The sequence below is a fragment of the Poeciliopsis prolifica genome, unplaced genomic scaffold (genome assembly GCF_027474105.1).
Source record: "Poeciliopsis prolifica strain line A6 unplaced genomic scaffold, Auburn_PproV2 SCAFFOLD145, whole genome shotgun sequence".
Lineage (NCBI taxonomy): Eukaryota > Metazoa > Chordata > Actinopteri > Cyprinodontiformes > Poeciliidae > Poeciliopsis > Poeciliopsis prolifica.
The window spans coordinates 211,602-235,911 of NW_026562520.1; the positions used below are offsets into that span (position 1 = coordinate 211,602).

Consider the following 24,310-nt stretch of genomic DNA (forward strand, 5'->3'; position numbering starts at 1 on the left):
AGAAGGACTTTCATTTAAATAAGACAGTGGAAGGAGCCTGCAGACGGCTGATTTTTCACAGCCAGTGTGGGGCTCGGCAGCTCCGCGAGTTCGCACGTGGGCGTCAAGAGTTAAAAATAAATCCAGAGGAGGTGCACTAACTTCTTGCTGTGGCAGAGGAAGTGCAACAGAGGTACAGTAATAAAGAGGTGTTCCCAGGAGGTACAAGCTGTCCTACTTCTACACAGGAAACCTACTTTCCTCTGAGCTCAGAAATAAATGTAGAAAAAGGTTTTTTAAAAACTTTGAGTCTAGCTGCTCCACATCCTGCAGCTGCTTCCCCGTCTGAATGAATCACCTGCAAACAGCTGCTAAAAATCTCTTCAGCTGAGCTCAGACACTTTTAAAAACTAAAGTCTCTTTAAACTCCTTTGTGCTACATAACCTTTACCGATACAACAGTTTCTGTGTTGCAATGAGCGCTACAGCTCATAAAAACAGGAAGTGTGTATAAATAGAGGAACAACAGGCAGTTGTGAGCAGTCTGCATGAATCAGTTGTGTGCTGCATGCCACCTAAGATATACTACAGTCTGACAGGACGAACCCAGAGACGCAAAAATAAACCAGAAGTATCTGCTGGTGAAACGTGTCGAGTTAAAACATCAACTCCTCTGCTCTGTGTCTCAAACTGCGGCTGAAGCACTGAAACAAACAAAACGAGAATGAAGTTTCATTTGTAGATGTGCTAAAAGCAGGCCGACCGACCGGCTGGCCGGCCTGCAGCATGTGAATCAGATTAGGACATTAGTGGCTAATTCTGCTCTGAGAAGCGGTGGGTGTTTCCTATCTTTGTTCTGCAGCGCTGCAGCTAATCTCCCTCAGCTAGTGGAAACTGAGGTGATGAACTTCAGGAGCAGAGGAAGTCTGCTGATGTTCTTACAACCTGCAGTAAAGAGAAATTCACTCTGATGCGCATCTGAAAACTACCTACTGGCTACAAGACAGGAGCAGGAGAATAAAATACAGGGTGCTCAAACTGTGGTGCATGTACCAGTGGTGGCACGCAGACTCACTGTAGTGGCCCAACATGAGGTTTTGCTCTTTATACTAAACAACTAAACAGAAAAGCTAATCAAATATTGGATTGGTAATTGTGGCACCACAATAAACTGATTCTTCAAGAAGATACGGTCTCACATATATTAATAATCTGACATTCTTGTGGTGTAAAATCTTATTACATAAAAGTGTAGCCCAGCACTGCCCCTCCCCAGCCTGTTGCTGCACAATCCCAAAGTTTTATTACTTCCTCAGTGGCATTAAAGGCATGATTGATTATTTGGAAATCAGGGACTTTGAAGCATTAACTTTGATAAATTAATTACAGAGATTTAAAAAAACGCGGTGGTTTCCTTTTGTTTCTGGTACGCCCGAAAATCTGACGCACAATCTGACAGCAGCGACGGATGACAAAGCCGCTTCTACCTGTTGAGTCACTTTTGCAGCAACAATTTCAGGTTTTGCCTCATAAATGGTTAAAAATAAAAACCTAAAAACAGCTTGGAGCAAAAACTGTGGATAAAACAGAAAAACGCCACCAGTTTGCCAACATTCAGATACTTAAAACAAAAACTAATAAAAATGACCATATGAAAGGTTCTTATCATGATAAATTTAAAAAGTCTAGACTGGTTTATGAGATCCAGTTTTCTTTTGGTTCAAAAACATCATTTTTGTCTTTCAGGCAAGTCTGCAGCTACAATTTAGCTATAATTCACCAAACTGGACGCAGCCAAACACTGAAGCACCAAAGGGTTGGAAGTGGGAACCAAACGGCCGTTCAGCAGAGCGACAGCAGCTCCTACCTTTGTCTCCTGGGTTTAATCCGGCAGCAGTGAGTCCTGCTCTCCGCCGGCTGAATGATGACCAGAGTTCCCTCGCCTGAACAAATCTCCTCTCATCCCCTCGCTAACGCTTCGCCTGTCACACAGACTAATCTGCTGCCGTCTGAGCTACACTCATCCAACACGCTCAGGACTTTCATCTGACGTCTTCTGCTTTTCCTTTTCTTGAAACAAACTCAGGTGTTGGGAAAGAAAAACTCTTCTGTCACTTTGATTACAACAGCAACACTGAGGGTTTATATTGCAAAAGCACCAGAGGGTCAAAAATGGAGTTAGCCAAGAAGAACCGAGCAGCATTTCTGCAGTTAGATCAGGAATCTGAGGCATTTAGGATTCAGAGACGTTTCTATCCTCATTTTAACTAAAGATGAAAACTAACAAGACCTTTGCAACCACTTTACAATGCCTCATAAATGGCTAGTAAACAGTTCATAACTGTGTTTTACTTATTATTCTGTAAAACATTTTATAAAGCGTTAATTACAAAACTGTAATTAAACATCTCAGATTAATCTGTTGGCACAATGAGATGTGAAGTGAGGTTTGAGGTGATGGAGAACTAAATAAATGTGTGAAGTTTCTGATTCCAATTAGAAGATTCACATCTGTGTGGAAACCGACTGTTCAAAGCTTTCCTGGGACAAATAAGAGATTTTCCTGTTTTATTGCTGTTTTATTTATTATGAATATGTGTGACAGTAAGTAACAGTTAAAACAGGTTTTAATTTGTCTTCACTCCTGATCAAATGTTCCCTGATTGTAACTCCAGGTTTCAGTGCAGCAGCAGATTCATCCTCCAGATCAACAGCAAAACTTTGAGATTCTCAGTAAGAATTTGAGACGGTGTTCAGGTCACAGCGGATGAAAGGTTCATAATTTAATCGTTTGTTTCATGGTTATATGTCACTGAGGTCACAGTCAATGTCAGCGCAGAGAAAAAGTTAATGGCACAATGTTGATCTGCTCATAAATAAATATCACATTGAACAAAAAGTCTCCCTTAGATAGATGTGGATGTTTATGATGCAGTGATGATATTTTATGATAAATCTCACTGTGAGGACAAGGAAACAACTGAGTCTGAAATGTTGATTGCAGCAACTGTTTGCCTCGTTATTGGAAAAGAACATTTTATTTGGCTCTTAATGTATTATTAATGATTATAAAGTGGTTACAATTTAATTAATAACATTTCTATAAATATGTATTAGTCATTTACAAGGTGTACTTTATTAAATACCAAACATTTTATCCTATTTTTAGGTTTTAAATCAAAGAAATACTCAAATCTTTTTCAGGATGGATATATTTTTGATGTATTTGTGGATGAGGTAAAAAAAAAGAACAAAAAAGGAAAAGCAAATGAGAAAAATAGATCAAAATGAATGTTTCTAAATATAAACCTGTATTTGTTATTTTATTTAAATAATTGAGAGGCGTTTTGCCCCCCCTGCCCCATGTTGGGGCACTTCCTGTTAAAGCCCAGCGAGAGCAGAGAGTCAGTACCGGTTCTCCTCAAAGCGGCTGATCAGGTCCGACACCTTGGACGGTTTGACCCTGTCGCGCGGCGCGGCGGTCGGCTTTGCTCCTCCGTCCTCCATGATGAATCTCAGAGGGGATTTCTGGACGTTGCGCGGCGAAGGCTGCAGAGGAGACACTGGACTCAGCAGGTGGTCCGGCTTTGGCGGCACTAAAGAAACAACAGCAAAAAAACAAAACATGCCTGAGTCCTGATGGATGCATTCATGATTTCCATTGGAGGAAATATGAAGCTGCAGTTCCACTCTGAAGCTGAAGAGGGCAGCAAAATCTACCCTATGTGACAACGGCCTTACTTCTCTGATTTTTTCTTTGTCTTTGTTTTTTCGGCACATTTTAAATCAAATCAAATTAATTTTAATGAGACAAACATCCAATTCATTTGATTTGCAAAGCGCATTTAGAAAACAACATGTTTACCCCAAATGCTGTACATCAAGGACAGAAAATTGTTTTCATCCATGCTACTCTTTGCAGAATCACCTGCTGCTTTTACTCATTTTTAAATAACATTTCCTCTGTTGGAGCAGAAATGTATTGTAAATAGGGTAGGATACTTCGTATACATGCACATTATATGCAGTTATTAAAACGTGATCCGACTCAGTTGTTCATCCCTTGGATCATGAGCCCAAACTGCCAATTTCTAAAAACTGCACAGAAACTTCCTGTTACAGTCCTGCAGTATTGCATTTATTATTATTAATTTAGTTAATCTTATTTCTTTATATATTGTTTTTAACTCTTTCAGTGCTTTTTGTGTGGACCTTTATATCTGTTGCTGCTTTTCATCTCAATTTCCTCTTTTTATTTCATTCTAGATACCAAGAAAATAACTAAAATAAAAACATTAGCAGCAGAATAAGGTGAACCAAAAACACTCCAGAAATTTTAAAAAAGGAAACAAAAACTAACTTGATTTTAGTTTCAGTTTGTTTAAGAGACACTTAAAAACAGCAACAAAAGATGTTTGTCTAATATTTTACTTTAAGATAATTGGAGTAAAAATGAAAGCAGTTTTCTAATGATGGTTTCTTTAATTAATAGAAAACAAATTTATCAAACCAACCTGTGTTAAGAATCAGTTGGGCTGGAGTCTGTTTTGGTGCCTCGCCAGTAAAACAAACATTATTTTGTTAATGTAAATTGACGATGTAGGTTTAATCTGTCCCTTGGCCAGTAGATCCATATTTTTGCAGAATGTCTGCAAAGGATGCGTTCAAAACGAAGGACAAACAATCTGTGTGTGCCGGTTTCTAAAGAGCTCAGAAACAAACCACTGTTTATGAAAACACAAAGACCAAAATTAAATCAACCAACAAACAAGGCTGAGTTGGTTTAAAGTTTTTCCCTTAATAGATTAAGTTATTTGAAAACTGATGTTTGATTTGCTCAGCATACTTTCCTGTGATATTAACATTTATTCAAGGACCAATAGCAGTGAGAACAGAAACTGTTAGCTCTGTTCACAGGTTTATAATTTGCTTTTACAGCAATGAGAAGAAGGAAGTTCTTCATTGTTATCTTTGTAGAATGATTAACTGAAGTCAAACAGAAGAGGTTCACCGGTCTCACGGTTCACTGATTGAAGGACTTATCACACAAACACACTCTGGACTGTGATCCTAAATCATTCAGCATGAGTTATGGACGGCATGCCGACAGGTACCTTGTGGTTTAGACCGTAGCAGAGTCCTGCTTCCAGGTACTCTTCCATTGACCCCTCCCCTCCTCCTGTCAGCTGCCCCCCCAATTGCCCGATTCAGACACCTGCAGGATGGGCGAGCCGCCGCTGGTTTTCCTCGGCGAGCCGCAGCCAAGAGCTGAGGGACAAAGAATGCACCATCAGGACTTCCACAGACGCGACACAGACCAAAACACACGGTCATCCTGGAGGTGGCGGTGCTCCAGATGACCACAGCACACCAGAGGAGACACTGCAGTTCATGTTACAGCAGCATGAGCTGCTCAGATGATGCTGAGGCTGAACAATATCTGCTGAGGTACTTTCATCTCCTGAACGGGTCCAAACGGCCAGAACCACTTTTCATTAAAGCCTCTCTAATCGTCCTGATGTGTTAAGAAATCTTGCCTGATAGCAGCACACTTTAGCTAATGTGCTAATAGCAGAGCTAATATTTGGTTTAGCACTGTAGTGATCTTGCTACAGGCCTGGTTGTTAATGTTTAATATTTCTTTTTATTTCTATTTGCTTATTGCATATTTGGCTCTTGCTCAATGAAGTTTCTTCAAAAAAAAAAAGACAATGAAACAGAACAGATGTCAAAATAAAAGCATAAGCGTCAGTTATAGTAGTTAACTGAAGCTTACAGACTTTATTCAACTGAAAGTCTGCAAAACAGCCAAGTAAATTAGCACTTTAAAATTTATCCAGAAAAAATATTTAGGAGAATCCAAATGCCTTAAACTAAAAAAATAGCTCTGCTATTAGCGCATCAGCAGATTCAGGGGAAGTCAAGTTTGATTAATATGTTTCTAAATTTACCAGAAACTTTATAGCACAAAACTAAAAATGATCTCCACTATGAGCGCATTAGCAGAAGTGATCCACTTCTGCATGGAAATACTAGCAATGAATGAATCTCCTCACTTTCTCCATGCAGATGACATTTATTCCAGAATGCATCACTGTAGAGGAAACCGTTTCAAATCTTTACATTCCTGAATGTTTTCACCTAATTTCACCTAAAAACCTCATTTATGGAGTTTGGTGAATAATGTTTGGTGCAGCTGTTCTCTTTGTCTGCAGACCAAACTTACAGATTTGGTCTTCATTATTTATTCAACTTGTCTTTAAATGTTGTAAATATTAATGAGCAACACCATAGCAGCTCTCATCTTGGCCTATTATACTTTTCTTAATTTGTAGAGAAGCTAAAGCTAAACTTTCTGTGTAAAGTTTTCTCAGAGGTTTTCTGGATTTTTTCCATCTGACTCTGAAAATGAGGCATTTCTGCCTGGAGCAGTTTGGCGGGTTCTTCTGCAGGGTTTGGGGTTGTTTTGGGAGGCATTGATCCTCACAGCCTCCTCAGCCGCAGCAAACCGGCTGAACAAACCGGATCTTTTTCACCGAGCCAAGCAGGTGAACCAACTGAAAGTTTGAAAATGACAAACAAAGCTCTGAAAAACATTTACTGCTCCACTACAGCCATAGACAAGAACAAAATCAAGACTAACACCAAATATTGGCCCGATTATCCCACCAATAATCCACCTGATGGGACTTTTCCCGACCAGCTGGTCCCAGTTGGGCCAGCATGACTGTTTAGATGGAGCAACAGACACAGACGGGCAGAGTTTACTGGAGACTAAACCAACCTCACTGTGACCTCTACACACACACACACACACACACACACACACACACACACACACACACACACACACACACACACACACACACACACTACATGTTGCTTTGTCAAGCCGACCGGCACAGAAAATGTCCTAATAAGGAGTCACGTTTCCACAAGCTCTAAATAGTTCCACACTATTAAGTTTGTTCGTTAGTTTCCATTTAAAGGGGCCACTTCGTTTAGATGCAGACAGTGTGAGTTTGGTGCTTTTATTGATGAGTAAAAAGCCTGAAAATAAATGCATCTCTTGATATAGTGCCAAATCTCAGTGAATATTTAAGAACATTGAGATGTGATTATTTTTATCCTCATAAAAATCTCATCTTCTGCCCCCTACTGGCTGTTTTCCTTCTTAAATCTGAGCAGGATGCTGAGGAACCTTTAATCAATAAGCTCTGACCTCCTGTTTCTACAGGACATATATATGATGTGACACAGGTTCATTTGTAAAAGAAGCAAACATATAATTCAGCCATGACAGATGTGTGTTTATCTGCATAACTCAGCTAAACAGATGGAATAAAATTACTGCAGGTTGAGACTCTTAACCACATGAGGTCAGAGCAGTAATTTCAAATTTAGTCATTGATTACTAATGAAATGCTGCAACACACACGGATTAGTTCAACAATTTAAAACACAAATTACAAAAACACCATCATTACTTTTAATTTAGGGGGTTTTCTTGTGAAGCCATCACAAGAAAACAGTCAACAAGTTGTGTGTGATTACAGGAACGGAGCTCAAATTCCTCCTGTGAACCGATCATTTTCATCCTGGACAACTGCAGGAAATGTATTCATCCTGAGACAAACCGGAGGTCCAGGAATTTGAACTTGACTATTTCAAATATTTTAGAAGAAAATTTGTTAAAAACATTAATCACCTGCAGCCACTCCACCGTGCATTGGTGGAATTGTTGCTACAGAAATAAACTGAACTGAATAAAGCAACAGTCAATTACTGCATATTCACAAAATCTGCAAAACTGAAGCGCTTCTGATGATTTCTGCATTATACATCTATGACTTTGTCTCGTGCGTAACTACACAAAGAGGTTTGTGAGACCAATAAGCATTTTCTTCCATTCTTTGTGCTTTATTTAGTGAAACTCTCACCATCTAAACACAGACCACATGAAGAGGTTCTTGTGTTCGCTCTACGTGTGGAGCGCCTCTCAGGATGAAGTTTGTTTACTAAAAATTGTTAGTTTGGGCCAAAATGGTGCTTAAAGCACCATATTTATTTTTCTTAACATGATCTTTATCTGGCCAGCCCTGGAGCATAAAGAGGGAGAAACAACCACAGAATCACATAGTCACAGTTTTAATTTCATCCAGTCTGCCCTAAATTAAAGGCAGTAGCTGGAGGAGCTGTCTGCCTGGAAACGATCCCACGCCGCGTTCAGCACGACCACCTTCCAAAAATAACCCATTAATTACCAACACGGCCTCGACAAATTTCTCTTGATAAGCTGGTTGGTTTCCCTCGCAGCCACATGAAGCCATCACAAGAAAACAGTCAACAAGTTGTGTGTTATTACAGGAACGGAGCTCAAATTCCTCCTGTGAACCGATCGTTTTCATCCTGGACAACTGCAGGAAATGTATTCATCCTGAGACAAACCGGAGGTCCAGGAAGTCAGCTTCAGTCTGGACTGAAATAACTGCAGCTGCTCTAATCGCTGCTGCAGATAAGACCAGGGCAATACCAACCGAGACAAAGTCAAAATTAGTCAAAAATGTTTGATTGTTTTAATCCATCAACATTAAAATAATTGTTTCTCCAAACTGGAGAGTTTGGTGAAAGCTGCTGCTGCTCCTGGTCTCACACTTATTCCAGCATCTTATTAAAACCGTCTGGGAAGAGCGTCAGACCGCTGCATTCAGAAAATTACAGGCAGCCCCGCCGCCACCCGCAGAAACGCTTTGATTCTCTGACAACCAGAGGAAAACAGCAGCGAAACGATCCGTTAAGAGGAGCGATCAGTCAGCAGCAGGAGCTTCAGTTGTTACAGACAGAAACTAGAGAGCAGGTTGAAAACTGGTGGAGATCCGAACCTTCACAGTCACATAAAGACAGTTACAAAGTCAGCCTTCTATAAGGGATCAGTGAACGGCTCAGAACATTAAAGACCAGCTGCTGTCGTATCACCGTCCCAAACCTCTCTGGTCTTCTGGTTCTGCTCCACATCCAGAACCAGAACCAAACCTGGAGAAGCAGCTTTCAGCTTCTATGCTCCACCAAACTGGAGCAAACTTCCAGAAAATTGAAAAAAAGCTGAAACACGGAGTTGCTTTAAATCCGGCATAGACACTTTTTCATTTTTTTTTTCACATGTGGATGACATTTTCTCAAAAAAGAATATTAGCTATCACATTCATTAATAATTTCTTTGCATTCATTTTACTTTTGGAGAATCTTGAATCTCAAAAGTAAATCTTGCAGAAACTGTTTTTATTAAGTTTTGTTTCTACAATTAGTTATGTTGATTTCAATAAAATTGTAATTTCCTTGAGTCTATTATTGAGCAGATTAAATAAAGGCTGTAAAAGCTTATTTTGAAACTGAGTTTGCAGGCGGCTGCAGCAGCCTGCAGCCGCCACCTGCGGCCCCCTGCAGCCGCCACCTGCAGCCCCCTGCAGCCGCCTCAGCCGCCACCTGCAGCCCCCTGCAGCTGCCTGCAGCCCCCTGCAGCCGCCACCTGCAGCCCCTGCAGCCGCCTGCAGCCGCCACCTGCAGCCCCCTGCAGCCGCCTGCAGCCCCCTGCAGCCCCCTGCAGCCCCCTGCAGCCGCCACCTGCAGCCCCCTGCAGCCGCCTGCAGCCGCCACCTGCAGCCCCCTGCAGCCGCCACCTGCAGCCCCCTGCAGCCGCCTGCAGCCCCCTGCACCGCTACCTGCAGGCCCCTGAAGCCCCCTGCAGCCCCCTGCAGCCGCCTGCAGCCCCCTGCAGTCGCCTGCAGCTCCCTGCAGCCGCCTGCAGCCCCTGCCGCCCCATGCAGCCCCTGCAGCCCCCTGCAGTCGCCTGCAGCCCCCTGCAGTCGCCTGCAGCCCCCTGCAGCCCCCTGCAGCCCCTGCAGCCCCCTGCAGTCGCCTGCAGCCCCCTGCAGCCGCCTGCAGCCCCTGCAGCCCCATGCATCCCCTGCAGCCCCCTGCAGCCCCATGCAGCCGCCTGCAGCCCCCTGCAGCCGCCTGCAGCCCCTGCCGCCCCATGCAGCCGCCTGCAGCCGCCTGCAGCCCCTGCAGTCGCCTGCAGCCCCCTGCAGCAGCTTGCAGCCGACGTTGAAGCTCTGCAGCAGACCTGGGATTTCAGCCAGCGGCTTTAGGAAATACTGACGATTAAAATCGTTGCAGCAGATGCATGAAATGTGCAGATCTCAAAGTAAACTTTAGTTTTCACACCCATTACAGCGGCCACCACCACTCTTACAAACACATGCCTAAATACAGCACAGCGACGGTTACAGGCGACTGAAAATTTGCAGCAGTTTTCACACTGCCTGTTAAACCAGTAAAGAGGAATGCATCAGCCCAGTACAAACAACTATTTCTGCAACAAAAAATAAACAATGTCCCTAAAAGTAGAGAATTTTCCAAAGTAGAGCCTAAAATAACTCGCTGAGCCTGCAGAACCTCAGACAGCTAATGATCAAACGGATGTTTCAGAAGTTACAGTTTCACTTTTCTAACCAGCTTTAGAGAAAAATGACATTTCTGTTAATACAAATTCATACGTTTTGATCTTTAACGTCTTCGTGGGTCTGAAGCGATGCTGGCTGGACTCTGAAGGATGTGACAGGTTCCTTTTTGCTCACTGAGTTCGTGTTGCTGCTATCATTTTATTTTTAAAAGCCAGAAGCGGTTTTGTTCCTTATGTCTTACTTTATGAATCTGCAGCAACAGATCACATCCTCTTTTGTTTTCTTGCATCTGAGGAAGTTACAGAGGAACCTTCAGGGGTTCAGGCATCATCTTGACATGATTTCAGTTCAGTAAAACATTTTGTTTTCTGTTTCTGACCTGAAATTATCGTGTCGAAAGTGAGTCTATAAAGACAAATTTATTGATGTGACATTTTCCAATTTGTTGTTTTCAATGTGAAAACCTTCTTGACTCTTAAAGATTTTCATGCTTTGTCACGTTATAACTTTAAAAATCCTGAGATCCTAAATGTTTTGAAGAATATAGATCTGAAAAGTGTGGCATGCATTTGTATCCAGCCTCCATGATTTCAAACTATGAAAACCCTTTTAGGGTTCATCTCTGCCAGCTGTGGACATCTAACATTTCTACCAGAATTTCAGTTTTCAAGGCTTGTGACAACATTTCAATTAGATTTATATCTAGACTTTGACTAGGCCCTTATGTCATTGGATGTGCTGCACAGACACATTTACTTTCATAATTTCATAATTATAATTTTCAGCCTATGTTTATCATTTATTTAGGATGTCTGACTTCTTCTGGTGCAAAATTATAACGAATGTCTCACATCAACGATGTAAAAGTCGGATAAAATGCGACACGACCGTTCAGACAGCAGACATTTTGGAAACCATTGAACACGATTTATTTCCACATGAGAAAGTGGAACAGATCAGATTTGATTTTGGGTGAAAAGATCGGAATCGGGCTGTTCAGACTGCCGGGAAACAGTCGGATTTGGCTCGCATAAAAATTTAAAAATGCCTCCATTAAAAAAATTAAAAACAGAGAACAGTTAGAGAGCAGCAGAAAACTGATGTTTCCCTGAGCTATGCAGGTGGACAGGTCTTTCTGAGATTCCCTCTCAGTCAGGACATTTTTCAGATTCTTCTCTCCTCCCCACCAGCAGCCCAATCAGTTCCTTCTGGTAAAATATGTGCTGAAAGCTGCGTGAGCAAGAGAAGCAGGTGAGAAAAACAAAAGACACACCTGTGTGAGCCATGTAGCGGGTCCCACCCTGCCACAGGGCAGCCCAGCGCCGAGCCCAGGAGTGTCAGAACCTGAAACTAAGGCGTTGTGGCTCCACAGGAATCTCAGGTACAGATTCTCCTTCTTCTAGACAAACAGGTGACTTTTACTCAGTCACAGCAACTATAATCATGATAATAACGTTAATTTGGGTGATTGACATGCTGCCAACAACTGTTTACATTTAGACTGTTTACTATCCGAAAGATCGACAGTATCAGCGTCTCATAACTTATCAGATAACATATGAGCAGAAAACTGCGTGAGATTTCTGTTTTCTTTCCAGATACTGAGCGGAAAGTCTGACGCAGAGCCGAGCTCAAACACAAACGGAGGAGAAAGAAACATTCAAAAGAGAGAATCCCAGTAAATCCACTCACCGCGAGTTTCAGACCGGCAGGACAAACAGATGCAAAGCCAGGCTTCAGTAAGGAGACGCTGCCGTTCGCTCCCACAGGGAAGCTAAGTTTAGGCTCCATGCAATCTTCCCAGGCTGAGTGAATCAGCCCAGCAGGGAGGCTGAGAGAAACGCACTAAACTCCTCCCTCTCTCGCACACACACACACACACACACACACACGCACGCACGCACGCACGCACGCACGCACACACGCACACACACACACACACACACCACTTAGGAAACTTTCACAACAACCAACACGGGTCAGGAGCTGCAGACACAAACATGATCCAACTGATGTGATGACAGATGTTCCACCTGCCGGCGGATTTTAGACCCAACAGGACATTAAAAGTTGGACTTTCGATGAAATGAGCAAAAATATTTAACTTGAGACCCAATCAGACGGATCAATGCCAGACGAACAGAAAACTAATGTTTGCCTGACAAACAGTTCTGCACTGCAAAAACACAAAGTCTGATCAGGTAGTTTTTATCTAAATACTGAAATACTAAATACACTGAAGACAAAACTAACTTACACATAACTTTTCAGAAATACTTTTTCACTTATAGCAAGACATTATGAAGACATTCTGCTAGTGAAAGTATCAATTAATTAGGTTTATTTTTATAGCACATTTCAGCAGCAAGGCAGCTGGAAAGGTTTTACTTCATAAAAATACAAAAATTAAAACTCATAAAAACAGCAGTCACTATTTAGAGAAACCAGTGGAAAACATTACATTATGTTGGTCAATATTCCAGTTATTATTGTTCAAAAGCAGCTCTAACCAGCTGGGTTTTAGTCTTGATTCACAGAAACTCAGTGTTTCAGCTCTTTTTCAGTTTTTGGGAAATTTGTTCTTGTACTGAATAATCGATATTAAGAAATGATTGATCTATAACAAGCTTCTACATCTTTTGTTTTTGCAGTGTAAACCTGACCAGAGTTCATCACAGCAAACAACTAAAACGGTTTCTGTTAACTTTGTAAATGCTGACTCTGTGAAAATCTAACATTATAAAACCAGCAGGTCTGGCATGTACCTTTAACTGAAGCCAGCTCTGACCTGTCCATGCTCTGCAGCTGCTCCTGGTGCCAGTCGTTATGCATTTATTGCACTGTAGATGAATTGCCAGCGGACATGGTGGCAGTGCGTCGCCTCTGAGCCGTTCTATGAATAAGAAGAAGCAAACTCGACAGCGACGCCCAAGTCGGAAGCTTTCACATCAACAGAAACGACGGGGCAGAAAGGCTTGTTGTGAATCAGCTGAATGGATGTCAGGTGTGTTTATGCTGCTGCACATTCACATGACACCTGCCTGCTCAGTGAGGAAGGAATGACACCTCAGGGAACCAGTCGGACCAGAACGCATTCCAATCATTCATTTCCTGTCTGAAACACGTCAAACCGAAAGACAAACAGACGAAGACAAGCAGCTGCGTTTCAAACCTACAGCTCTGAAAAACCAGAATGATTGAGCATTATTTAGTAAAAACGCATCATCATCTCCTCCTCTGTGTGAAGCAACAGCACAGAGGGAGCAAAGGTCAACTCTGCACATTCCTGTCGCCGTGTTGTTCTGCCAGCAGCAAGGGTTAACGGAGCAGAAACAGTAAAAACACATCTGACATTTATTATAGTTTGACAATGTTTACATACTTTTTCATTAGCATGACTTAATGCATCATAGCAGTCCACGATAATTAAATTGATTCTCATATTCAAATCTATCAACATTTATTGATGTAGGAAAAAAAAAGAGTTAAAAACAGAAAATGTAACATTTTGGACTCTACTGGGTTTTAATTAAACATAAAATCTGGACTTTTATCAATAATTGTTGTTCATTTTAAGAACACACAAAGCACCAGATCATGAGAGTTAAAAGGTTCAGTCACTGTCCTGTCCACTGTCGCCTCATGCTTTCTCATGTAGAGCAAAAAGCAACTCACTGGTCTTCCTTTCATCAATGATTGGATTTTACCTGAATTTGGATCCAACTGAACCTGAATTATTATTTTCCAGTTAAATTTACAAATATCCCTCCTATTTTAGAGTCAATTTTAAATTTCACTACAGATGATAAACCCTCAACCTGAACCGCTGCGTCTGCGTCCGGGCAGAGCCTTCAGGCAGAGCGCGGTGGATCGCTGCGACCCGGTTGCTCAGAAACAGAACGCGTCCCAGACTTTGAGGATCCGCCAGCTGCGACGGGCCTGCGGTCTGCTGGGTTCCTGTCTGGGTTTCTGGGCTTCCTGCGATGGCCAACGTGAGTTCAGGGCAGCTTCAAAGTTTAGAGCTGAGCAAACATGAACTGCAGAGGATCTGCAGCCTGTGTGTTGCTCCTGCCTGCAGCAACATGCCCAACACGTTGGCTCAGCCACAGAAACATCACCAAACGGGTCACAGCGACGCAGCAAGCCGGGAAGCAACAGCCTTTAAACAACCTTTCAATGCAAAGTCAGGGTTTCTTCAGGTTCAACAAATTCAAGACATTTTAACTGATTTAACAGACGCACCCCCATAAACATGTGTGATCCTTTGTGATAAAAATAAAGCAGGAAGTTGCAGCTTCTGTTTTATTTTTGCAGTTGGAGGAAGAACACCCGGAACACCTTCGTCCTGCTTTTTTCTCTTATATTCCAGTTTTAATACAAATGCCGCTTCCTCCTCCTCTGTGCTCATATCATAAGAGATGCATGACACAAAAGAAAGCTGCAAACCTCCCACACTGCAGAGCTGTAGGAAATTCTCATCAATGTCAAATTTGCATAAAAGTAGCATCTGCATCGCTGACGTTTTCTCCATCTGCATCAAATAAACTACAATTACCTGCTAGCAAGTCAGGCCTGAAAATGGTTCTGTCAGGGATCTCTGGCTGCTTTTTGTGCCGTTATATTCTCAGTTTCGGCTCGTATGTTCAGTAAACTTCAACAAGGACTGAGGGTCCAGCCTTCAATCACACTGGAGGTTTTACAGAGTTGATGCTCTGAGGCAGAAATAGAAACAACCACCTTGAATTGTTAGCAGATTTTAAGTTAGAAACAAACACGGCGACGCTGCGGCGACGCTGCGGCGATGCTGCGGCGACGCTGCGGCGATGCTGCGGCGATGCTGCAGCGGCGATGCTGCTGCAGCTCCTTCAGTTCAGGCGAGGACACAAGCAACTTAAACAAGAAGCCTGGAAATTTTTCTAAACTTTTCTCCACTCATCTTTCTATGGATATTTTATAGAAGATATAAAGCCTAATCACTATTATAGAATCATCTGATATAGTTTTGTTGTAGAAACTCTGTTTAATTCCTCTAATTCCCATAAATCTCAGTTTTCTATCCGGTGGAAGCCTGCAGATGAAACGGGCAGCAGGTGAGGAAAACTGCTTCCTACCTCTGGACTGGTCGATTTTCACTGCTATGCAGGCCTCATCATCAGCGCTTCTGGTCTGGTAGCATGGAGTTTTGCCTTTTCTTTCTGCAACAAGAAAACGCAACAAACACAACAGAGTCAATTTCTTCTTCTTTGTGAAACGTCAAAAATAGTTTGGCAAACAAGGAGCTTAAAGCAAAATCAAAACATTATATTTTACTCAGGTCCAGCACTGAGGCTGGGAATCGGGACGATGAGTGAGGATGAGTATCAGAATATAAAGCTGACAAACTATAACAGAGAGAAATTTGATGCCAAATCTTCCAGACGTTCCTTCCAGCTGCATTCATTCAAACCTGGAGCAGACGTTGCTTTGTTTAGTAAATGGAAAGGAGCTGCGCGCCCCTTGGAGACATAAACCCTAATTAGCCTGGATGTGTTCTGTGGGGAGACCAGCAGCCTTTCCACACAGTCGGTTAATATGCACATAAAAGATTAAAGGGAAAGCAGTAGTGGTCGTAAAGCCAGTGATGAGACTGCACCAATCACAGGCCCTTCAGACAGATTAGAGCTCACAGATGCAACAGACGGAAAATGGAAACAGCAGAACCAGATGAGTGACAATCAAGGCAGAATTACACATAAACTATTTAACATAAAACTAACTCAAACAGCAGGACGGATCAAAACTTTACTGATCTAATTTAATCTCCGTTTAGATTGTGCTATAATAAGCACATTTCTGCTAATCCACTACTAATAGGGCTTAAGAACTCATTTTAATTTAGCTCTTAAACTACCTTGGAAATGTTTAACACGCTTAGATTCCCCTAAATCAATATTTCCAGATAAATTCCAAAGCACTAATCTTATGAATCCTTTTTTCTCACCACTTTTAGCATTATTTCAAGAAGTCACAAAACCATCATTCTGAGTTTTCACCTTTTACACCTACAGCAACGTATAAAAGCTTTTCAGCTCGCCACCTTCTGCATCACTGCAGCAGTGATACAGAAACTGAACTCAGAGCAATAAGGTCACATAAAACAGAACTAATATTTAGCAATAATAATACTACAACAGATTTTATTGCTTTTTATTTCGGAGTTGATCATAGAAAACTTCACCAACATGATTTGATCTAAAGCAGAATATCTGGTTGGATGTTTGGGCTGTAAGGAGAACCTCACCAGGCTCAAATCTTCTGCAGACCAACAAGTTTTCCTCCAGGATTGTCCTGGATTTAGCTTCGTTCATCTTCCCATCAACTCTGACCAGCTTACCGTCTCTGCTGCACACAATCAGTACCTAATTCATGGGAGGGTCATGCTTTTCTTGACCTGAGATAAGTATTTAGGACGGATGAGAAGAGCTAAGCTCAGTGTGTCAATGATGATATTTAAAGGGAAAGTTGCCTCTCACAACTGAAACAAAGTTGTGTGTGTGTGTGCGTGTGTGTGTGTGTGTGTGTGTATGTGTGTGTGTGTGTGTGCGTGCGTGCGTGCGTGCGTGCGTGTGTGTGTGTGTGTGTGTGAGAAGCGGGGGTTGGGGGTTATATTCTGGCTCGGGGATTAAAGGAGGGCTTTCTCCACACACCATCTGGAGTCCTCATGGCCGGCCTGCCTGCTGTTCCTGCTCGCAGACACGCCCACATGCAGACATGCAAACTTCTTTTTTACACAACTCAAACCCAGAAAAATTCCTTTTGGACACTTTAAAACATGGAAGCAGTTTATAGGAATCAGTTCAGTCCAAACCAGACTCAACCTGCCAGTCCATCTCCACAGATGTGATTCCTCACATCCATTGTTTCCACAACTGGCGCACGCTTTTCCACGGCTGCACTGACAAACATGCACACATGAATTAATAACATGAAAAATATCCGTGACACAATGTTTGACGAGCTGCTTAATGATGAGCGATGGTGAGAATCTCCATTTCCAGTAACTCGGCTGACCCAAAAACTTCTTCTTGTCGATTAACTTCCTCTTTTCAGCTTTGTGTTTTTCAAAATATAACCTCAGCATTTCAACTCTCAGCAACGTGAAAACTTGAACAAAAAGAGAAACTTCAGACATCATGTTTGCAATGTCGGTCAACATTTACTGACAGGAACAACAGAGTTTGTGACCCTAACCAGTCGCAAGAAAGAGGGAAAACCACAGATAACTCCATGGTTTGCAGACATTTCTATGATGTACAGTAACAGGAAAACACATTTGTTCACATCATCAATAGAGGAACTGAAACAATTTTTACTTCACTGCTAAATTGTCAAGAAGCAAACTGCAAATATGGAAGTTAGCGAAGCATCTGCCAATGCATTTTGGTTTCTGTGTCTCATTCTAGCAAAAACAGATTACAGGTTAGCTAACAATATTCTCCATGTTGATCATCTTTAATCTCTCAGGGTTTCCAGAGAGAATTTGATTCAAAAGGTGCAGGTATGCGCTCCCTGCCACACATTGGTCAGACAAATCAGATGCTTTCAGAAACTCAAATTTCCAAAGATCTCAGCGTCTTTTCAGCAAAGACTAAATATTTAACGCAAACCTTACTGGATTCACGGCTGATGTTTCTACAGCAGTTGGTGTTAAGATTATGCAACCTGGAAAAAACTGACTACAGAAATTGGTTGGTTGGTTCGACGGATACAAATGTTTGTCTACCTGAAAGACTCTTAATAGTTGGTAACCAAAATTTGATCAATAAAATTTGAACTTTATTCAAGTGAGTCTTCACAAACAGCCAAGAAAATGAACATGTTTGAATTTATCAAAAAAAAATCAATTAAATCACGTTCAACGTTAAAAAAAAGCCAAAGGAAAAATAGTGGAAGTGAGTCCAACACTGAGCAGAACATCTCATGTTACAATTATCTGCTGTCCTGATGCAGCAGATAAGTGGAAGTTTTCCACTTTATCCCAAGACATGATGCTTCATAAAAATCTCTTCTTTTTCACATTCATCCCAATTAAAACATGTTGTTACATATATGAACATGTGTGTTCAGAGAACACACATCTTAGACCTTTTATAATGTCTGTTCCTGCCAAGTGGGAACAAAAACTGAAAGTTAAAACTAGAAACCCGACTCCAAATGTTTCCCATCATTTCCTCTCAGCATGTTCGTCCGTCGCCGCCGGACTTCCATGTTTACCGAACAGTTTGTTTGTGCAGGATAGTCAACAAGTCATGACTCGTATGGGTCTCATCAGATCCTCAGGAAAATGTTTGCATGAAACATGTTCAGTTATCTCATGATCAAAATGTGGTGTGAAGGAATCATTTACTGCAACACATTCTCTTTGTGGGTATCGGCGACATTATCAGTTTAAGAAGGCGGAAAAGTGCGTCTGACCTCCAATCAGCTGCATCTCAGATTCTCTGAACTGTAACTATTGATGTGCTGAAATTTGTTGAAGCAGATGAATAAAAAAAGAGAAATTCAAACTAAATAGTGCATTTTCATTTGGGGAATAAAAAATGCATCAAACTCTGACAGTCATCTCGCATTAGACATGGCAAAATAAACAGGCTGCATGTCTCGGATGTTTTACAGGTGACTGGCCTCACAGACCGCCTCACCACTGCGTGTGGGATATTTTGGTTCAGAGCATTTCCTTCAAGATTATTTTCTCACCCGACTACGAGTGGAACAAAAATAAGAAGTTTTCTGACTCTGTTTGGTCGATGCAGCAGTAAAACAACATAAAGACAGAAAAAGGAAGTATATCTACCTGCATGTCTTCTCTCAGATCACGGGATTTCCCCGTCCTGTCATCACCACACTGTTCTTCCATCACATAATCACTTTTTGGATCACTATTATTAGGATCTACAAGGAAATCGCTGCCCTTTCCTCAAACCCAATGTTCCCTGTTGGCTGCCAGGTTCAAGTCTGTTCGTCATCCAGTCTGCGTACCTGAACGCTGTCACTGCACAAACCGGTTCCCTAGAAACCAGAGTCGCAAGGTGAAAGGCAGGATGGGAGGAGGGAGGCTTTGTCCTTGAAGATGTTGCTGGTGACAACGCCTTTATAATGGTTTATTTTCTGGGGGAGGATTAGCCAGGAGTCATCGTCCCGTTGAAGTGGGAGGATGATGAGAAGACAAGGTTTAAACACTAATTTTACTGGGGAGGAGACGATGCAGGTGCAACAATAGAGAAGTGAGACTGATGAATATGAACCAACCGTAGCAGTTAATAACTCAGATTCATTTCTGTCTGTTCATCACAACTCTGTTCCCTGAAGGTCCAGTTTCAGCCGAATCTCAGTGGAAACTTTACAGTTACATAAACTCATTTCTTCACTTATCTTTCTATATAATAATAGACATATTTACCACAAAAACCCACCAATGCTGTCAACTAAAAGCACTAAGTAAAAAGGGTGATTTACCTCTGTTTCATTTTCATGGCTCCCCTGGTTTGAGATAACTGCTATTTGAAGGCATCGTATAAATAATGTATAAGGGGGGTTGAAGTATTAACATGCTCAGTCACACCCCTTTAATCATGCTAATGTGTGTGTGTAAGCACACGACTGAGGCTTTATGCTTGGCATTGAAAACATCGGCTCGTCTCGGCGTCCAGATGCGTCCGTCTCTATTCGCTCAGGATAATTACCAACGACTGACAGCTTTCTGTCACGACACGAGATAGACAGAAAATAAATGGACCTTTAGAAGATCTTAAATGTTCAGAACAACCAGATGAGACTCTGATTATAGACGAGTGCATGACTCAAAACAAAATCATTCTCAAAACCGAATAGTAAAACAACCGAACTGCAGCCTTGTAGCTGGATTGTTGATTGATTTTTGCTTTAGCTACGGAAAACAAAAGGAAACTTATGGTTGTTGATTTAACATGTAGCTATGTTGGAAGCTGCTGAAGATGCAAAAGCGTCATCAAACCGAACAAAGCGAACGCAGGACTGCCACTCGGCCTCAGTCTGCAGTCTGGTCTGGTGTGGTTCCAACGCAGACGTAAAAATATTCCATAGTTCTTTCTTTGCAATTTTGGTTTTTCCAATTTAGTTTTAAAACTAACAAAAAAACCCAACAACAACCAGTTATTCAATTTTTGCTGTTTTATTTTAAAATGAAAAAAAAAACAATATTGAATGGATTTCTAGACTATGTCACATACTAAAACCTCTGAAGACTTTCAAATGTAAAACCCTTAAATGATTGAAGGGCATGATTATAAATTTTACTCTGGCTACAGAAACGGTGAAGGACTGGCTGCTAAATGATGTTCTGTGTTTCTAGACGTCACTAATTCTGCCTTCTTTTGTTTTTTGAACAGAACCTGAAAGGAATTTCACAGCCATGAATCACCTGCTTGTTTGGAGTCAAGAATGCAAATGTTACGAGACTCTGACTGAACAGGAGCAGCAGAATCAGGACGATCCTTAATGTAGCTGAGAAAACGTTTTGCCTACAAAAAATCTCATCAAATATGTAGCTCTAGAGCAGATGTCATGCATTTCCTGAGTGGTTACCAGCGTGCTTCTTTCACCCAGCTCAGCATGAGAAGATAAACTCTTAGCATGATCCGAGTATGTTCTCTGGCCCGTATCTAACAAGGGCAGGCCAGTGGGGAACTGCTTTAAAAGGTGCTGTGATCTTGAACATGCTGAGTGTGTCTCTAGAAACACAGCTGCTGTCCTCGTCTCTCTCTAGTCTGGTTTTCTACCAGCGTCTCTAGACTGGTTTTCTACCAGCGTCTCTAGTCTGGTTTTCTACCAGCGTCTCTAGTCTGGTTTTCTACCAGCGTCTCTAGTCTGGTTTTCTACCAGCGTCTCTAGTCTGGTTTTCTACCAGGGCCTTTAGTCTGGTTTTCTACCAGCGTCTCTAGTTGGTTTTCTGCCAGCGTCTCTGGTCTGGTTTTCTACCAGCGTCTCTAGTCTGGTTTTCTACCAGCGTCTCTAGTCTGGTTTTCTACCAGCGTCTCTAGTCTGGTTTTCTACCAGCGTCTCTGGTCTGGTTTTCTACCAGGGCCTTTAGTCTGGTTTTCTACCAGTTCTCTAGTCTGGTTTTTCTACCGGTTCTCTAGTCTGGTTTTCTACCAGCGTCTCTAGTCTGGTTTTCTACCAGCATCTCTAGTCTGGTTTTCTACCAGCGTCTCTAGTCTGGTTTTCTACCAGCGTCTCTAGTCTGGTTTTCTGCCAGCGTCTCTGGTCTGGTTTTCTACCAGCGTCTCTAGTCTGGTTTTCTACCAGCGTCTCTAGTCTGGTTTTCTACCAGCGTCTCTAGTCTGGTTTTCTACCAGCGTCTCTGTCTGGTTTTCTACCAGCGTCTCTGGTCTGGTTTTCTACCAGCGTCTCTAGTCTGGTTTTCTACCAGCGTCTCTAGTCTGGTTTTTTACCAGCGTCTCTGGTCTGGTTTTCTACCAGCGTCTCTAGTCTGGTTTTCTACCAGCGTCTCTGGTCTGGTTTTCTACCAGCGTCTCTAGTCTGGTTTTCTACCAGCGTCTCTAGTCTGGTTTTCTACCAGCGTCTCTAGTCTGGTTTTCTACCAGGGCCTTTAGTCTGGTTTTCTACCAGGTTCTCTAGTCTGGTTTTCTACCAGGTTCTCTAGTCTGGTTTTCTACCAGCGTCTCTAGTCTGGTTTTCTACCAGCGTCTCTAGTCTGGTTTTCTGCCAGCGTCTCTGGTCTGGTTTTCTACCAGCGTCTCTAGTCTGGTTTTCTACCAGCGTCTCTAGTCTGGTTTTCTACCAGCGTCTCTAGTCTGGTTTTCTACCAGCGTCTCTGGTCTGGTTTTCTACCAGGGCCTTTAGTCTGGTTTTCTACCAGGTTCTCTAGTCTGGTTTTCTACCAGGTTCTCTAGTCTGGTTTTCTACCAGCGTCTCTAGTCTGGTTTTCTACCAGCGTCTCTAGTCTGGTTTTCTGCCAGCGCCTCTGGTCTGGTTTTCTACCAGCGTCTCTAGTCTGGTTTTCTACCAGCGTCTCTAGTCTGGTTTTCTACCAGCGTCTCTGGTCTGGTTTTCTACCAGCGTCTCTAGTCTGGTTTTCTACCAGCGTCTCTAGTCTGGTTTTCTACCAGCGTCTCTAGTCTGGTTTTCTACCAGCGTCTCTGGTCTGGTTTTCTACCAGCGTCTCTGGTCTGGTTTTCTACCAGCGTCTCTGGTCTGGTTTTCTACCAGCGTCTCTAGTCTGGTTTTCTACCAGCGTCTCTAGTCTGGTTTTCTACCAGCGTCTCTATCTGGTTTTCTGCCAGCGTCTCTGGTCTGGTTTTCTACCAGCGTCTCTAGTCTGGTTTTCTACCAGCGTCTCTAGTCTGGTTTTCTACCAGCGTCTCTGGTCTGGTTTTGTACCAGCGTCTCTAGTCTGGTTTTCTACCAGCGTCTCTAGTCTGGTTTTCTACCAGCGTCTCTGGTCTGGTTTTCTACCAGCGTCTCTGGTCTGGTTTTCTACCAGCGTCTCTAGTCTGGTTTTCTACCAGCGTCTCTAGTCTGGTTTTCTGCCAGCGTCTCTGGTCTGGTTTTCTACCAGCGTCTCTAGTCTGGTTTTCTACAAGCGTCTCTATACTGGTTTTCTACCAGCGTCTCTAGTCTGGTTTTCTACCAGCGTCTCTGGTCTGGTTTTCTACCAGCGTCTCTAGTCTGGTTTTCTACCAGCGTCTCTAGTCTGGTTTTCTACCAGCGTCTCTGGTCTGGTTTTCTACCAGCGTCTCTAGTCTGGTTTTCTACCAGCGTCTCTAGTCTGGTTTTCTGCCAGCGTCTCTGGTCTGGTTTTCTACCAGCGTCTCTAGTCTGGTTTTCTACCAGCGTCTCTAGTCTGGTTTTCTACCAGCGTCTCTGGTCTGGTTTTCTACCAGCGTCTCTAGTCTGGTTTTCTACCAGCGTCTCTAGTCTGGTTTTCTGCCAGCGTCTCTGGTCTGGTTTTCTACCAGCGTCTCTAGTCTGGTTTTCTACCAGCGTCTCTAGTCTGGTTTTCTACCAGCGTCTCTGGTCTGGTTTTCTACCAGCGTCTCTAGTCTGGTTTTCTACCAGCGTCTCTGGTCTGGTTTTCTACCAGCGTCTCTGGTCTGGTTTTCTGCCAGCGTCTCTAGTCTGGTTTTCTACCAGCGTCTCTAGTCTGGTTTTCTGCCAGCGTCTCTGGTCTGGTTTTCTACAAGCGTCTCTAGTCTGGTTTTCTACCAGCGTCTCTAGTCTGGTTTTCTACCAGCGTCTCTAGTCTGGTTTTCTACCAGCGTCTCTGGTTTGGTTTTGTACCAGCATCTCTAGTCTGGTTTTGTACCAGCGTCTCTAGTCTGGTTTTCTACCAGCGTCTCTAGTCTGGTTTTCTACCAGCGTCTCTAGTCTGGTTTTCTACCAGCGTCTCTAGTCTGGTTTTCTGCCAGCGTCTCTGGTCTGGTTTTCTACCAGCGTCTCTAGTCTAGTTTTCTACCAGCGTCTCTAGACTGGTTTTCTACCAGCGTCTCTAGTCTGGTTTTCTACCAGCGTCTCTGGTCTGGTTTTCTACCAGCGTCTCTAGTCTGGTTTTCTACCAGCGTCTCTAGTCTGGTTTTCTACCAGCGTCTCTGGTCTGGTTTTCTACCAGCGTCTCTAGTCTGGTTTTCTACCAGCGTCTCTAGTCTGGTTTACTGCCAGCGTCTCTAGTCTGGTTTTCTGCCAGCGTCTCTGGTCTGGTTTTCTACCAGCGTCTCTAGTCTGGTTTTCTACCAGCGTCTCTAGTCTGGTTTTCTACCAGCGTCTCTGGTCTGGTTTTCTACCAGCGTCTCTAGTCTGGTTTTCTACCAGCGTCTCTAGTCTGGTTTTCTGCC

General features: G+C 42.7%; 1 pseudogene; it reads right to left on the minus strand.

Annotated features, from left to right (window-relative positions):
• The window catches only part of LOC129355766 (FYVE, RhoGEF and PH domain-containing protein 4-like), a 67,980-nt pseudogene that overhangs the window by 12,686 nt on the left and 30,984 nt on the right, over window positions 1-24,310 (minus strand).